The following is a 13401-nucleotide window of genomic DNA, read 5'->3' on the forward strand; positions in this document are numbered from 1 at the left end:
GGAGCTATCAGTATAATTAACCAAACCCTGCATACTTTTCAGTTACTGAAAAAAAAGCTTGTTCAGCTTCAACTGTGACCTTTTAGCATAGTCTTACTCCTGGTTCGATCAATCAGCAAGTGATGGTGAGCAAACTCAGGGACAATGTTTTCATAATTTCTTGCCAGGTCTTAAAAAAAGCCTTAACTTGCTTTTCTTTAATTGGCATGAGCCAGTTATGTACTGCCTCAACTTATTCAGCTTGTAGTTTCACTATTCGATTTTCCTACTGCATAGCCCAAACAGATGACCTCTGCCATGGTTAACTTGCACCTAGCTGGGTTACCAGACAATCCAGTCTGGTGCAGGGAATTAAAAATGTGGACTCATCTTCAGAAAATGTTATAACATCATCACCCAGGTAGGCAGAACCATATCTTATATGGGGGTTGTAGAAATGTGATAATCAGCCTCTACAATACTGCAAGTGCTCTGTGGAAACTAAAGGGATGGACTCTATAATGAAAAGTCCACCTGGTATACAGAATGCAATTTATCCTTCACTTATAGGTCTAGTCAAGTTTGACAATAGCCTTTAATTAGGTACAAAGTGGACAGAGTCCTAACCTTACTAATTTTTTAATCATTTCATCCACTTGGTGCATGGAATGGGAATCTAATTTAGATAGGTTATTTAACTTCCTGCAAGTCGCTGCAAATTATTAAAGACCAATCAGGACTGAGAACAAGTGCAATGGGATTGTTCCACTTACTTTGGGATTCTTCTAGGAATCCAAATTTAACCACGTTCTGCAAGTCTTCCTAGGTTGTTCACTTTTATGATTCCAATCAGATACTGTTTCAAATGTACTTTAATGCAGCCCAACATAAAAAAAATCATGCTTGATGAGAAACCGATTCTACCAGGCAACTCTGAGAAAAATGTCCTTACTCCCAAATACAAATGATTTTACTACCTGTGTCTGAAACACGTCTCCTCTATTTCTGACTTTAGAATTTGTTGTGTGGGACTTTACTTCTCCAGTAAACATACTCCATACAAAAATGTCAGTTTCTCTCCAAGGTTTCATGGTTTCATTTCCTTTTTCCATGGCCATCTTACCTTATAGATTCATTCCCTTATTTTTTCTAACATCGCAAAATGTTTTCTCCTTTACCAGAACTTATTTTCAGCAGTGGGCTGTAACCCAAGTACTTTATTGTCTGGTTGAATTTTACATACTTGCTGTTGCATGTCTTAGACTTCTCATATGTTCTCTTACTATAGGTATGACTGCAGGTCTGAAAATGCTCCAACATATTTAAAACGGATCGTACTAGTTCAACTCTGAAAAAAGTACAACTAGCTCTTTTCTTACAGCCTTTGAATTGACTCTTCATAGAAGTTGCCACCAAAATTACCTATAGCCAATATTTACACCACTAGGTGGCACTGACTGAAAGGCGTTAAACTGGTATGTATTCAAATGGGAACCAAAGCAGGGTGTTTTTCTTTGACAATTTTGGTCAACCTGCACAACAGTTTTCTATGTCCTTCGTAATATCAGGCCAATAAAATTTAACTAAATTTCCAGCTTTTATCTTAGGCATATTTCAAGTAGTCATTTAGAAATGGATAAGTGGATTACAAGTATACTAAAATGCTTTGAAGCCAATACCTGACTTGGGATGTCTTCTCTGTCTTTGATTACGCTATAGAGTAGCCATTTCTAATGGGACATTTCTGTTCATTTGGTTCTCCATCTACTCTCTCTCACACAACCTTCATAAAATTTGCAGAACTTATCTTAAAATCAACCAAGTCAACATTATTATCAACACTCTGATATGAAGTGAAGGCAATGACGTCTTCTACTACCAATACTGGCACAAGCTTTTGCCCTTCATCTACTTTTTTTGCCTGAAAAGGCCATCTCATTAAAGTATATTTTCCTTCACAGTACTAGCAATTTTCCTTTTTCTTCTGTGGTATTTTCCTCGTGTTCTTTACAATTGGAATCCAGCTTCTGTTTCTAACATGCTCTCTGTTTTGGTATAGTAAACAGAAGCTTAAAGACTTAGAATGGCTGGATCTGTTACCTTAGTCATTCTCCACTTTCTGCATCCACATACCTTAGTTTATTCTTAACTATGAAGTATTTCTAGTCATTTTCTATACGGACTTCTCTTATTGTAACTACAGTACTTATATAAAATTCAGCTTTGTCAGTCTTCAGACTGGATTTATTATTCTAACTGAAGACTCAAGAATGCCCTTACATCCACAACCATTTTTTTATTCCCCTTGTCCGCAAGACCTAGCCCAGTGGCTCCTCTACTTGCACCCAGGAGGCTCACTCAATTCGTAGTGGTGGGAGCCAGGAATCCCCAGGCTAGGTGAAAGCCCTGGAGTCCACTCATCTGCCACATAACCCCAATGATCTCATCCAGTCCACAGAGAGAGATGGGTTGGTAGTGAGGGGGCCACCTTGCTGGTCCTGTGGAACTGTCTACTCTTTTCCCTGACAAAGCATCCCACTGCCATATAGTAAATGTTTCAAACTCCACTATATGCTGCCTTCTGAGGGGAGGTGTGCTACGGCATGCTGACTTCCCCTTGGCTCATTGTGCAACTTGCACGTGTCAGTGCAGGCTCAGTAAGTTCAAGCTCAATGGAAAGAAAACCTAGTGGTCCTGCCATGTGTGACATGTGGCAAAGCCACAGCCACACCCCCTCCAAAGGATGGATGAACCATCAACAACTGCTCACAACTACTCTCTTATGCCAGAGCTGCCATCTGAACTCAGAACACTGGCAACATAGTCAGGGATGTATCACTCTATGCCATGTAGCTGGCACATGGATCCAAATCTTAGGTCATTTTGTGCCTTCCAGCTCTACACTAATTTTCTTTGATATTGTTCTATAATTCTAGCATTACATCTCATTGAACCTTCCCCCTACATTTTTCATAGCTCAATAAAGTGAAGAAGTTTAGACCAAATACTGCATCGTGTTAAGTTAGGCACTGCAACTACAGAGTATAAACACTTTTTTTTTTTTTTTTTTTTTTTTTTTGAGGAGGGTGACACCAGTCAAGCCAATGGTGAATTTGTGTATACCTATCCAATTATCTAGCTCACATCTGTATGAAGACAATGAATCATAGTGCTTAATTTGCAGGGGAAGTCTATTCCATTGATAGAGAAGATGTTGCGTAATGAACCTCTGTCTTCACAGTGCTTTACTTACATGCTGATGAAGACTCCAGCATCTGTTGCACTATTTGATTTGTGAGGATACAAGATCCTAGTATCAATGGTTCCCTAACAGCATGTAAAGCAAGCCAAGGTTTAGATCTCCCCTCAAGACTCTATAAAATACTGAATAAAGGGACAACGCTTCCAGTATTTTCTGGTAGCTTAGGGTTTTTAAACCACTAATCTTCTTAATTAGGAGCCTCGGTGGTCCTTCTAGTTCGTTAAGATGTCTAGTGAAGTACATCCCAAAGGGGCATTGTGTATAAAGGGCCAATGACTTCTTTAAATATGGATGGTATCCCATTGATAACTTGCTGTGCTAAGAAGGACATTCTTAGTATTGTCATTATATGATAATCAAAGGGGGAATGAGACAGAGAATTATTGAAACAGGCTCCAAGGTCTCTAACATTTTCATTTTGGCAAGGAATGTTCTCGGCTGGGAGAAAGGTTGTCTACCAAACGTAACAGTATTGCACTTTTTAGCATTTAATTTGAGCCAATTATTAGTATTTACAAGGGTACGTTCATGATGAAGGGCTTGGAAGCTAAAAGGTGACTCGACAAAGAAGTGCCTAGAGGACTCCTGGAAGAATACAAATAGAGTAGCAGGCATGGAGCTACTTGGAAAATAAAATAAAAGGACTTTGAAAATAGACCCTGTAAAATAGTCGCCTACTGAATTAAACTCATGAGAGACATTATTTACATCTGGAAAAAACATACACGCACACTATATATATATATATATATATATATATATATATATATATATATGGATTCACTTTAGAACACTGAAACCCCACAATCTCAAATCCCATAAGACTGGCACCCAAAATCCTGAAAACTCAAAATCCTGAATCACAAAAGACTGAAAACCCACAGGATACAATCACTGACTACATTCAAGTACAAGGACACAGAGAAATAAAGACAAGAGAAAGCATATTACTTTCCACCAAGTATGAGCAGGGAGGTAAGCCCCCCTGTGCCCCCCAACACCCCCTGATACTTAAATATATCAACTCTGAGATCGCTTTCCACAGAAAAAAATAGCGAACATACCATTACATGTTTCATGATTGCCTGTTGTAACCTTAGGAATGTTCCCTTCTAACTAGCTATACAACAAGGTAACTCCTGTTAGTGTAGTGAAGTGCAATCTCGGAGTTGATATATTTAAGTAGCAGGAGGTGTAGAGGGTGCAGGGGGGCTTGCCTCCCTGCTCATACTTGGTGGAAAGTAATGCTTTCTCTTGTCTTTATTTCTCTGTGTCCTTGTACTGGAATATAGTCAGTGTTTGCATCCTGTGTGTTTTCAGTCTTTTGGGATTCAGGATTTTGAATTTTCAGGATTTCGGGTGTCAGTCTTATGGGATTCGAGACTGTGGGTTTTCAGTCTTCTAAAGTGAATCCATACATACACACACACACACACGCGCTCGTATGTATATGTATACATCAATGCGAGCCTCTCTGTTTACATGCTGAAAATTTTCATATGCCCGATATCAAAAGCTGGTTTTGTTACTATCTAAAAAAGTGAAGCATCATGTGTCTCCTGAAAGAGGGTATTTTCTGTTGCTGTTTTTTCAAGTAAAATAACTTGCATTATCAAACTTAAATACTTGGTGTTTCTAACAAATGTATTAGTATATTTTAAATGCGTTTAACATGCTATTTGAAATTTTCCTACAAAAGACCACACTGGTAGATTGCAGCACATTTATTACAAATTAAAACACTGACTCCCCGGCTACTTGAAAAGCAAACTGCTCTGCCTGTCAGTGTTTTCCACATCCAGAGAAAAGGAATGCAAAAGCATTGCAAGGTAATGCTCTTTTCCTAGCTATGTGAAAAGGAAACTGCTCTTCTTAAGCCAGTGTTTTTCACATCCTGAGAAAACTGAAAAGCACTGTAAGAGAATGCGTTTTCCTAAATTAAGATACACTGTTTGCGGAGTGATGTGGCAGTAAACTGTAACTTCTTTTTGCAGTACCTGTTAAGTGCTCAGCCTGAACAGTGTTCCTTAAACCTACAAAGACGTGTAGCCTTCTTGGGTACTTCTGGTTGTTAAGCAGTGTTGAACACGGTTGTGCAACAACAGGTACTAAACTATTACATCAGAAATAGAGTGCGTCTCTTTGGTTATTTTGTTGAATGTTATAATCATATCTATTTTAATTACTTGTATAAAATTGTTATGATATTTCTCTTGTATGTTAAAAACAATAAACTTGTTTTAAAAAAGAAATAGAGTGCGTCTGGTCACATGTTTTATGACTGCTTAATGGATCATACATTTTGAGTAAAGATATAAGATTTTTAAGACTTTATGGAATGACTCATTTATTTAACAAAAGAGATGGCTCTATTTAACTCACTGGAAATAAAAAATTCAAAAAAAGGACTTTTCTTATCTAACTTGGACAATTTTGCTGTGGCCAGGAAAACTATTACAAGAAACTAGAAGAACCCTTCAGATTAAAAATTGGAAGATTTTCTTCTCCTCTAATAACAGTAAAAGTGAACAGACTTTATCCCAATAAATTTATGAATAATCTTTAGTTGAAAGGATAAGCCCTAACTGAAACATTTTCATCTTAGCATTTATAACAATCTATTCTTAGAATAAGTATGCTTGTCTTTTGTTAATTAATATTTTGGTCTCAGGCCCTTTGTATATGTTGCAAACAGTTTGTTGTTTCATTTTTAAACATTTTTATTGCAATTTACTCACTTATTTTACTGTGTTTAAAAACTCTGCTACAGTCTGTAAGCATCTTGAAATTTTTTAGTAAAACATTTCAGTAAAAAAGAAATAGAATGCACCTAAGGAAATGCTAAAGTGCTGCATATGAAATAATGGAGTTTGGCAAGTGATTCATTGCTGAAATCACTGAAGAGTTATCTAACAAATCTATACCTATTAGAACTACTCCATACTAAATTTAATAAGGTGCCTTCATGAAAAGTGCTACTGTAACATTTCTCCTATGAACTGTGTTTAAGACAAATAACCAAGACACTGTGCATCTTCTCAGTATAAACAGGTAAAGCAGTACAAAGCAGATAAAAGTGAATTCAAAGTTGGTAAATTCACACTGCATTCTGAACTATGTCTTAACAAGCTGTTGGTAGTGTTAAGTACTGGTAAAACAGGGGAAGCTGTTCTTTACACAAGTGAACCACTTGTGAAGTTATGTGCTAAAATCCCAATAACCATGAAGTGCACCAAACACGTGGTTTGACAGAGAGACTGTGCTGGTGATAGGATACAAGAGATGATTGCAATTACATACTGGAAAACTCTGTTAATCTGTGATTTGTTTACTTATTTAATCATGTTAACCAGTACGAGAACCAGCCAAAAGATAGTTTCTACAACAACCCAAGCCAAATATCAATAACAATTTTTCAAAACAATATTTACAGAACAGAAATCAACATTTACAATCAGGTATCACCACAGTCCACTTCATTGTTCAATAACAACTATAGTTGTGTTTATACATGCATATTTACACACACCACTGCATTTGTACAAGGGACTAAGCACTAATATAGTTCAATAACTATTGGAATTGTGCTTGACATGAACACCGTTTCACAAATCACTGGATTATTCGGAAGGATACTACAACTATTTACACTGGCTGCAAAGCTGTCTCTACATATCAGTAATGGTGAAAAAATCTGAGGATTTGAAAGAATGTGCAAGGCATGATGTTTGTGTTACTACCAATATTAGTGTAAAGATTAATAACCTAAGCAGTGCTTTCTGAAAGGTTCACAAAGGTATCTTGCTTCTTTCACTAATGAACTGTTAAAACATGCAGTTGTACAAGACAAAGAATGCTAACAAAACTGCAATTTAAAGTTTGAAATTAAAAGCAATGAAATAACTGTATTAAGAACTAAACATTTACAAGTCAAGTATGTTGTTGTTATAGTTGAACCATGCTTTAAACAAGATGCTGCCAGACGTTTAAAGAATATTCTGGTGAAAACTGTTAGCAGACTAGGTATTACTTTCTACCAAGATCTAAAACAGTTTGAGAAGCTAGTTTTAAAAATGATACTTTATGGCAGGGGAAACCAGTTCTTTGCTATGGAACAATTGTGTATTACAACAAAAATAACTGCTTGTACTCTGAAACTTAAAGGCTGAAAAACTGCTGAAATTTGATGGGAAATTAAAAATTACTTATACTGAAAAAAATTAAAAGAAAAAGAGTTTAAAGACAAAACAATTGCTGTCCTCATAAATAAAGTTGCTGTTATGGAAGATAAAAAGCAACGCAGGTTTCCAAAATAAAGTGGTAATGACCACCTCAGACTGCTTACAGGACTGTGGTGCAGCCGTAGAGACAGACAGACAGACAAACAGAAAGACAGACTACTGTGCAGCAAAATAACTACGGACATGCTGGAGCAAATAGGTGTTGTACAGTCATTTATAAGTGTGCAAAATAAAGTTAAAACATTCTGAAGGTAAGGACTCTAGCCCCAAAAGTTCTGAGACAGCAGAAATAAATAATGCTCAAGAGCATAACATGTTTGACTCCAAGATGGCTGCTCACTGATCAACAGCTTAACTTCAACTCTCCCAGCATAGGTTCATAGGTTGGTACTAGGCTATCAGCCCTAGGGCCTATGCAAGCCTAGCCATAACAATTTCCTTGGATATTTCTTCCCACAATATTTACTTCTCTGGACCCCTGTCTAGCAGGGTGACTGACATGATCCCGGGGTGAATTTCCTATCTCCCATCCAATCATCAAGGTTCCTTTTGAAGAGGGCCAAGGAGGCACTCTGCTTAACATATATGGGCAGTCTATTCCAGAGTATGGGGAGTCTCTGGGTCAGGAACCTATCCCTCCAGCATGTTTTGTTCATTGCGATGACAAGGTTTAGATCCCTGGAGCGCTTGGCTCTGACGGATTGGGATTTCTTTAAGCGAAGCATGTCCAACAGCTCAGGGTTTGACATGGCCTTGTATGTTAAGCAGAGATCGCCTCTGAGTAGACGATATGCCACAGAGAATATCTGGAGTTTTTAGACGGTCAGCATATGGCATCTGCTATAGGCCTGTGATTCTTTTAGTGAGGTATTTCTGTGGCCTTTCCAGCTGTTGCAGATGTCTTGTGAGGTACATACCAAACGGGGCATTATACTCTATAATGGGTCTAATGGGGGATGAGTACTGTGGGACAATGACCTCCTTTTTTATGGATGAAAAGCCCTTAGTGATGAGGTGTGCCACATAGAAAGATTTCCTGACTGTTGTGGTTATCGAAAGCGAGACCACTGTCCACCTGTGTCCCCAAGTCTCTCATCACACTTTTGATGTTTAGTGTCCTGCCACCTATGTGGTAATTCATGGGTACATGTTTTTTTCCAAAGGGGATATCTATACATTTATTGGCATTAAGCTTGAGCCCATGGCTCTGGCACCAGGCATCTGTTTCTGTAAGGCCCTTTTGTAGAATATCCACATCACTTGGGAATTCAATAATGGCTCTCAGTTTGCAGTCATCTGCGAACTTTGTTAGCCAGAGTCCCTTAGTGTTGGTCTGTACTTCAGAAGTAGATGCCAAACAAGAGTGGTCCCAGGACTGAACCCTGAGGTACTCCACTTGTCTGGAGCTGGATTTGGAGTCGGCTACTTTTACAGTCTGGGTTCTGTCAGTAAGCCAGTTGGCAACCCATCGAGTGACGTAGGGATTTATGCCCAGCTTAGTAAGTTTATCTATGATTCCAGAGTGGGGGATGGTGTTGAAGGCCTTGGCGAGGTCCAGATAGGCTGTGTGGACCGCTTTACCCTCGTCCACAGCTCTGGAGACTGATTTGAAGAAGTCAGATCAGATTCAGGAGACGAGATCGGCCCTTCACATACCCAAACTGGGTGGGGCCCAGTGTCTGAAGGTTGCCAATATCTTTGTTTATAATTTCCATGATAATGCGTTCCATGCCCTTGCAGATCAGGCTTGTCAGACTGATGGGACGGTTGTTCCCAGGATCCAAGGCGGATCCTCCCTTGTGGAGCGGGATAACTGTAGCTGTGCGCCACTCAGTGGGCACGAAGCCTGAGATGAGACTATAATTAAACATGACACTTAGGTGAGGTGCCAGTTCATTTTGTAGTTCATGTAGTACACAGCCTGGGATGTCATCTGGTCCCATGGATGCTGTATTCTTAGCTTTGCAGAGTGCGGTTTCTACCTGTGTGGCCGTGATTATCGGAATTTGACAATCTTTTCGTATTGAGATGGGCCCTTTAGGGGGTGAGAGGGGGGTGAAGTTGGCACTAAATCGATCTGCCAGAATATTGGCAAAATCCTTGGTATCAGTATATTTAATGCCATTCTGTTGTAGCTCAGAGCAGATCTGAGCATTGCCATTTAGACTCTTGATATAACTATAGAATGCCTTGTGGTTGTCTTTGGAATCTTTGGCAATTTTAATTTTCATAACTAGCTTTTGAGGATTTTATGAGGGATCTCAGCTTCTTACTGAGGCTGGTGAGGGAGTTTTTTTGCATCCTGGGATTTTCCTCTCTTCTGCAACAGTTTCTTCCTTCTGTTGTATAGTTTGGGGACCACCAGATTGGCTTCCTTTTTTTGGAGAAGAGCATCTTGGTTCTATTTGGGTTGGCACGATTCATGTACGAGTGGATGTGCTCGTACAGTACCTTAGTGTAGGATTCTGCAGTCGAACTTCCAGATCCCGTCTGCGTGGGTGTTGTGAAGTTTGTCACTTCTGATTTGAGTAGCATGAAGTTGGCTTTGGAGAAGTTTTTTAAGGAGGTTTCCTTACTGGGGGGTAGGGGTGGGATGTGGATGTCAAAGGTGATTTGCTTATGGTCAGACCTGACCAATGAGGGGGTGACCACTGGTATGGAGCATCTATCTCCTATGTTGGTAATGACCATGTCTAGGATACTGGAGCCCCTGGTGGGACAACGGATTAGTTGATCCAGGGCGTTGGAATTTATGAATTCCAAGAACTGTTGGGAAAAGGAGTTGGTATCAGAGTAGTTTTCCCAATTAATGGCAGGGTAGTTGAAATCACCCAGTATTAGGGTGTTTGGTTGTATCTTAATATTTTCCAGTATGTTTAGAAAGGTGTAGTGAAAATCTTGGGGCATGGTGGGGGATCTGTAGCAAGCTACAATTTGGATTGCAGTCTTACCTAGTGTTAGTTGCACCTTGATAATTTCAGATGCATTGGGTTGGGCAACTAGCCTGGAGGTGTGAATATCCTTGGTGAATATGGACACTCCTCCACCTTTAGTGTTTCGGTCTTGGTTTTGTGGCCGAAAAGTGTGGTAAGAATTGTAGCCTGGTATTGCAGGGGTGCTCTCCGGAGCCTTGAACCAGGTCTCAGTTACTACACAGACATCAATGTTCTCCATTTTTAGGAGTGCCTTGAGAGAGTGCATTTTGAGGTTTAGACTTCTAGCATTGAGTAGCATTACCTTCAGATTTTGCATGCTTGCATCTGTTACGGTGGTGGTTTTATCCTTTGAACTTTGCCTAAAAGAGGTACTATAGGGGTGGCAAGAGCTTTAGCCAGTAACCTGAATCCCAGGGGTGACAGGTGCAGACCATCTGTGGCAAAGCATCGTGGTTTGTCGATCATGTCTTCCCAGGCAGACAAATACTGGATCCCCTTTGAATGACACCAGAAGCTTACCCAATTGTTGAAGTCAATCATTTTGTCCTTATACTGCGGTATCATTCTGGGCGAAGGCAGGAGGCTACTCAGGGCTAGGGTCATACCTGCCTGGTTCACATGATCCAAGAGCTCTTCCATGTCTCTTTTCATGCAGTCCAGGGAGGTACGTCTCAAGTCATTCACTCCAGCATGGACAATGACAAAGTCGTATTTGTACTTGTTGTGGAGTGACTTGAGTGCATGTGTTGTGTGGCGGATCCTGGCACCAGACAGGCAGCCGACTGTAATTTTCTCCTTGTTCAGCCTGGTGAGTGGGACATCAGTGTGCCTGACTACAGAGTCACCTATGACTAAAGTGTTGGGTACATTGTCTTGCCTTAGGGGCTGTTGTTGGGTGGCACACTGGTGTTGTGAGCTATGTGTCACTTTGGTTGTGACTGGTGTTTGTTTGCGTTTCGGCTTTGCAGGTCCTTGTTGCTTGGGCAGGTTAATGTTAAGGGCCTCCGCATATGTGGGTTTAGTGTTGCTATGTGTGGGTGTTGAAGGGCTATGAGTTGCTTGAGATCTAATGCAGGTGTCAACCTTCTCCTCTTGACTGTCTAGCACAATCTTGGCCGGAGAGAGCTTTGCTTCCAGTTTGGCTATGTAAGTGCATCTCTCGCAGGTTGTAGTGTTGGGTGGTAGGAGGAGAGGATTGTCTGTGTACATGAGGCAGGTTGTAGTGTTGGGTGGTAGGAGGAGAGGATTGTCTGTGTACATGAGGCAGTTGTCGCACTGCCCCAGTATGCCCAGATTCACCAGGTGGACAGGAGAATCACCAGAAGCTGACCCTTGGACATGCCTGTTTAGGTGCTTTTTTGTAAGTTTAACAGCTGTTTTCCCTTACCTTTGCAAGGTACTTTGCAATTATAGGCTGTTTAGTGCCTATGATTAATTTCTCCTTATTGACAAGGAGAGCTGAGTGCTTGAATCAGTTTCAGGCTTCCTAGTGCTTTCCAGCAGGTTCTAGAGCAAGTGCTAGTCACAGGGGTTCAGATTTTAGTGCTACTACTGAGAAACCCGCTAGTTCTAAAGGAAAATTTGAAGAGCAGACTTTCTGGCACCTGGAATAGTTTAACTGTAGCCTTGCAGTGCTGAAAGATGTGAAAAATGTGCAAACACACGCGTTTTTAAGCCAGAAAGTTGAAAGGGATAGAAATCAGCCCAAAAAGGCTAATAAAATTACAAATGAAAACAGAAACTGAGAAACAACAGCTTGTGATAATGTCAGCTTGGGAAAAACTCAGTTGCTGGCTAATAAGCACACTGCCTAGATGCTACCAAACAAGAAACTAAGAAAGCCTGAAAGAAAATCAACTAGAAAAGGCAAAGACTAAAAATTGACAAGGAAGAATCATGTGGCTGTTCTGCAAAAAGCAGTTCAAGCTCCAGCTTTGGTGCAAGACATGGCTTCCAGTAATCTAGAGGAAAGAATTAGTGAAATGTGCTCAGAGCTTATTAAAATAAAAGAAATACTGGAGGAGTGTATCAACTCAAATAACAAATGGCTGGAAAAAAAATAATTAAAGAAGCTTTAAACAGATATTCAGATGAGCAGAGGATGAAATGAAGAAAAGGCTGGCTTAGTAAGAGTCCATTCAAGAAGAGAGGTCTCAAAAAATGGTAGAATTAGAGGAAAGAGCATGTAAGATAAAATTTGAAATTTTCTGCTGTACCAGTGAACAGACTATTAATTTTTTTACAAAGGCACAAATAAGCAACTGGACTGGTATTCCACAGCAGGAATTGTTAATTGAAAAGGCACACCATGTGTATTCTCCAAATTTGGCTGAGAAAACAACCAAGACCTATACATTTAAAGGTGCATACCTAGCAGCAGAAATAGCTGATCCTGACAACACTGTGGCAAAAGGACAAAGTATTAAAAGTCAGAGACACTCCAGTGTTTGGAGAAAATGATTAATCAATGTTCAACAAGCAGAAGAGAAATAAATGTATTCCAGTAATCGGGGAATGTCAAGAGGCAGGTGTGAGATTCAAGCTGCTGTATCCAGCTGTCTAAAGAATATTTTCCTTGAGGATCAAAGCTATTTTTGATGCAAAACAGGTTAAGGAGGAAATAAAAAAGTTTGTCCAGCAAAAAGTGAACCACCAAGCAGGAGAAGAGACTGTTTCTCATTCTTCTCATAATAAAGCCCATGGAGAAACTTTGCCAATGAAACCTTTTCCAGTGTTTCAAAGGAAAACGCTTGAGAGAGAGAAAAAAACACAGGATTTAACTAGAATAACTGGGAATACCTTGGAATTGAACCAGAATCTGGAGTTGGGAGATGGAGATGAGGAAGACCACCAGCAATGTGGAAATCAGTGAATAAATGTGAGACTGCAAAGCATCAATCACATTTGTGAAATATGACTGTAAAACAAAAAGTTAAAAAAAGAGTGGACTTTTGTTGACTTTTTTAAACTTGTGGAGAACTGA

General features: G+C 39.8%; 1 long non-coding RNA gene across 4 annotated transcripts in view; it reads right to left on the reverse strand.

Moving 5' to 3' along the window:
- The window catches only part of LOC122802528, a 701752-nt gene that overhangs the window by 669208 nt on the left and 19143 nt on the right, over positions 1 to 13401 (reverse strand). The window lies entirely within an intron of this gene.

The sequence above is a fragment of the Protopterus annectens genome, chromosome 5.part0 (assembly GCF_019279795.1).
Source record: "Protopterus annectens isolate FY-2018-M chromosome 5.part0, PAN1.0, whole genome shotgun sequence".
In the NCBI taxonomy this organism is placed as follows: Eukaryota; Metazoa; Chordata; order Ceratodontiformes; family Protopteridae; genus Protopterus; species Protopterus annectens.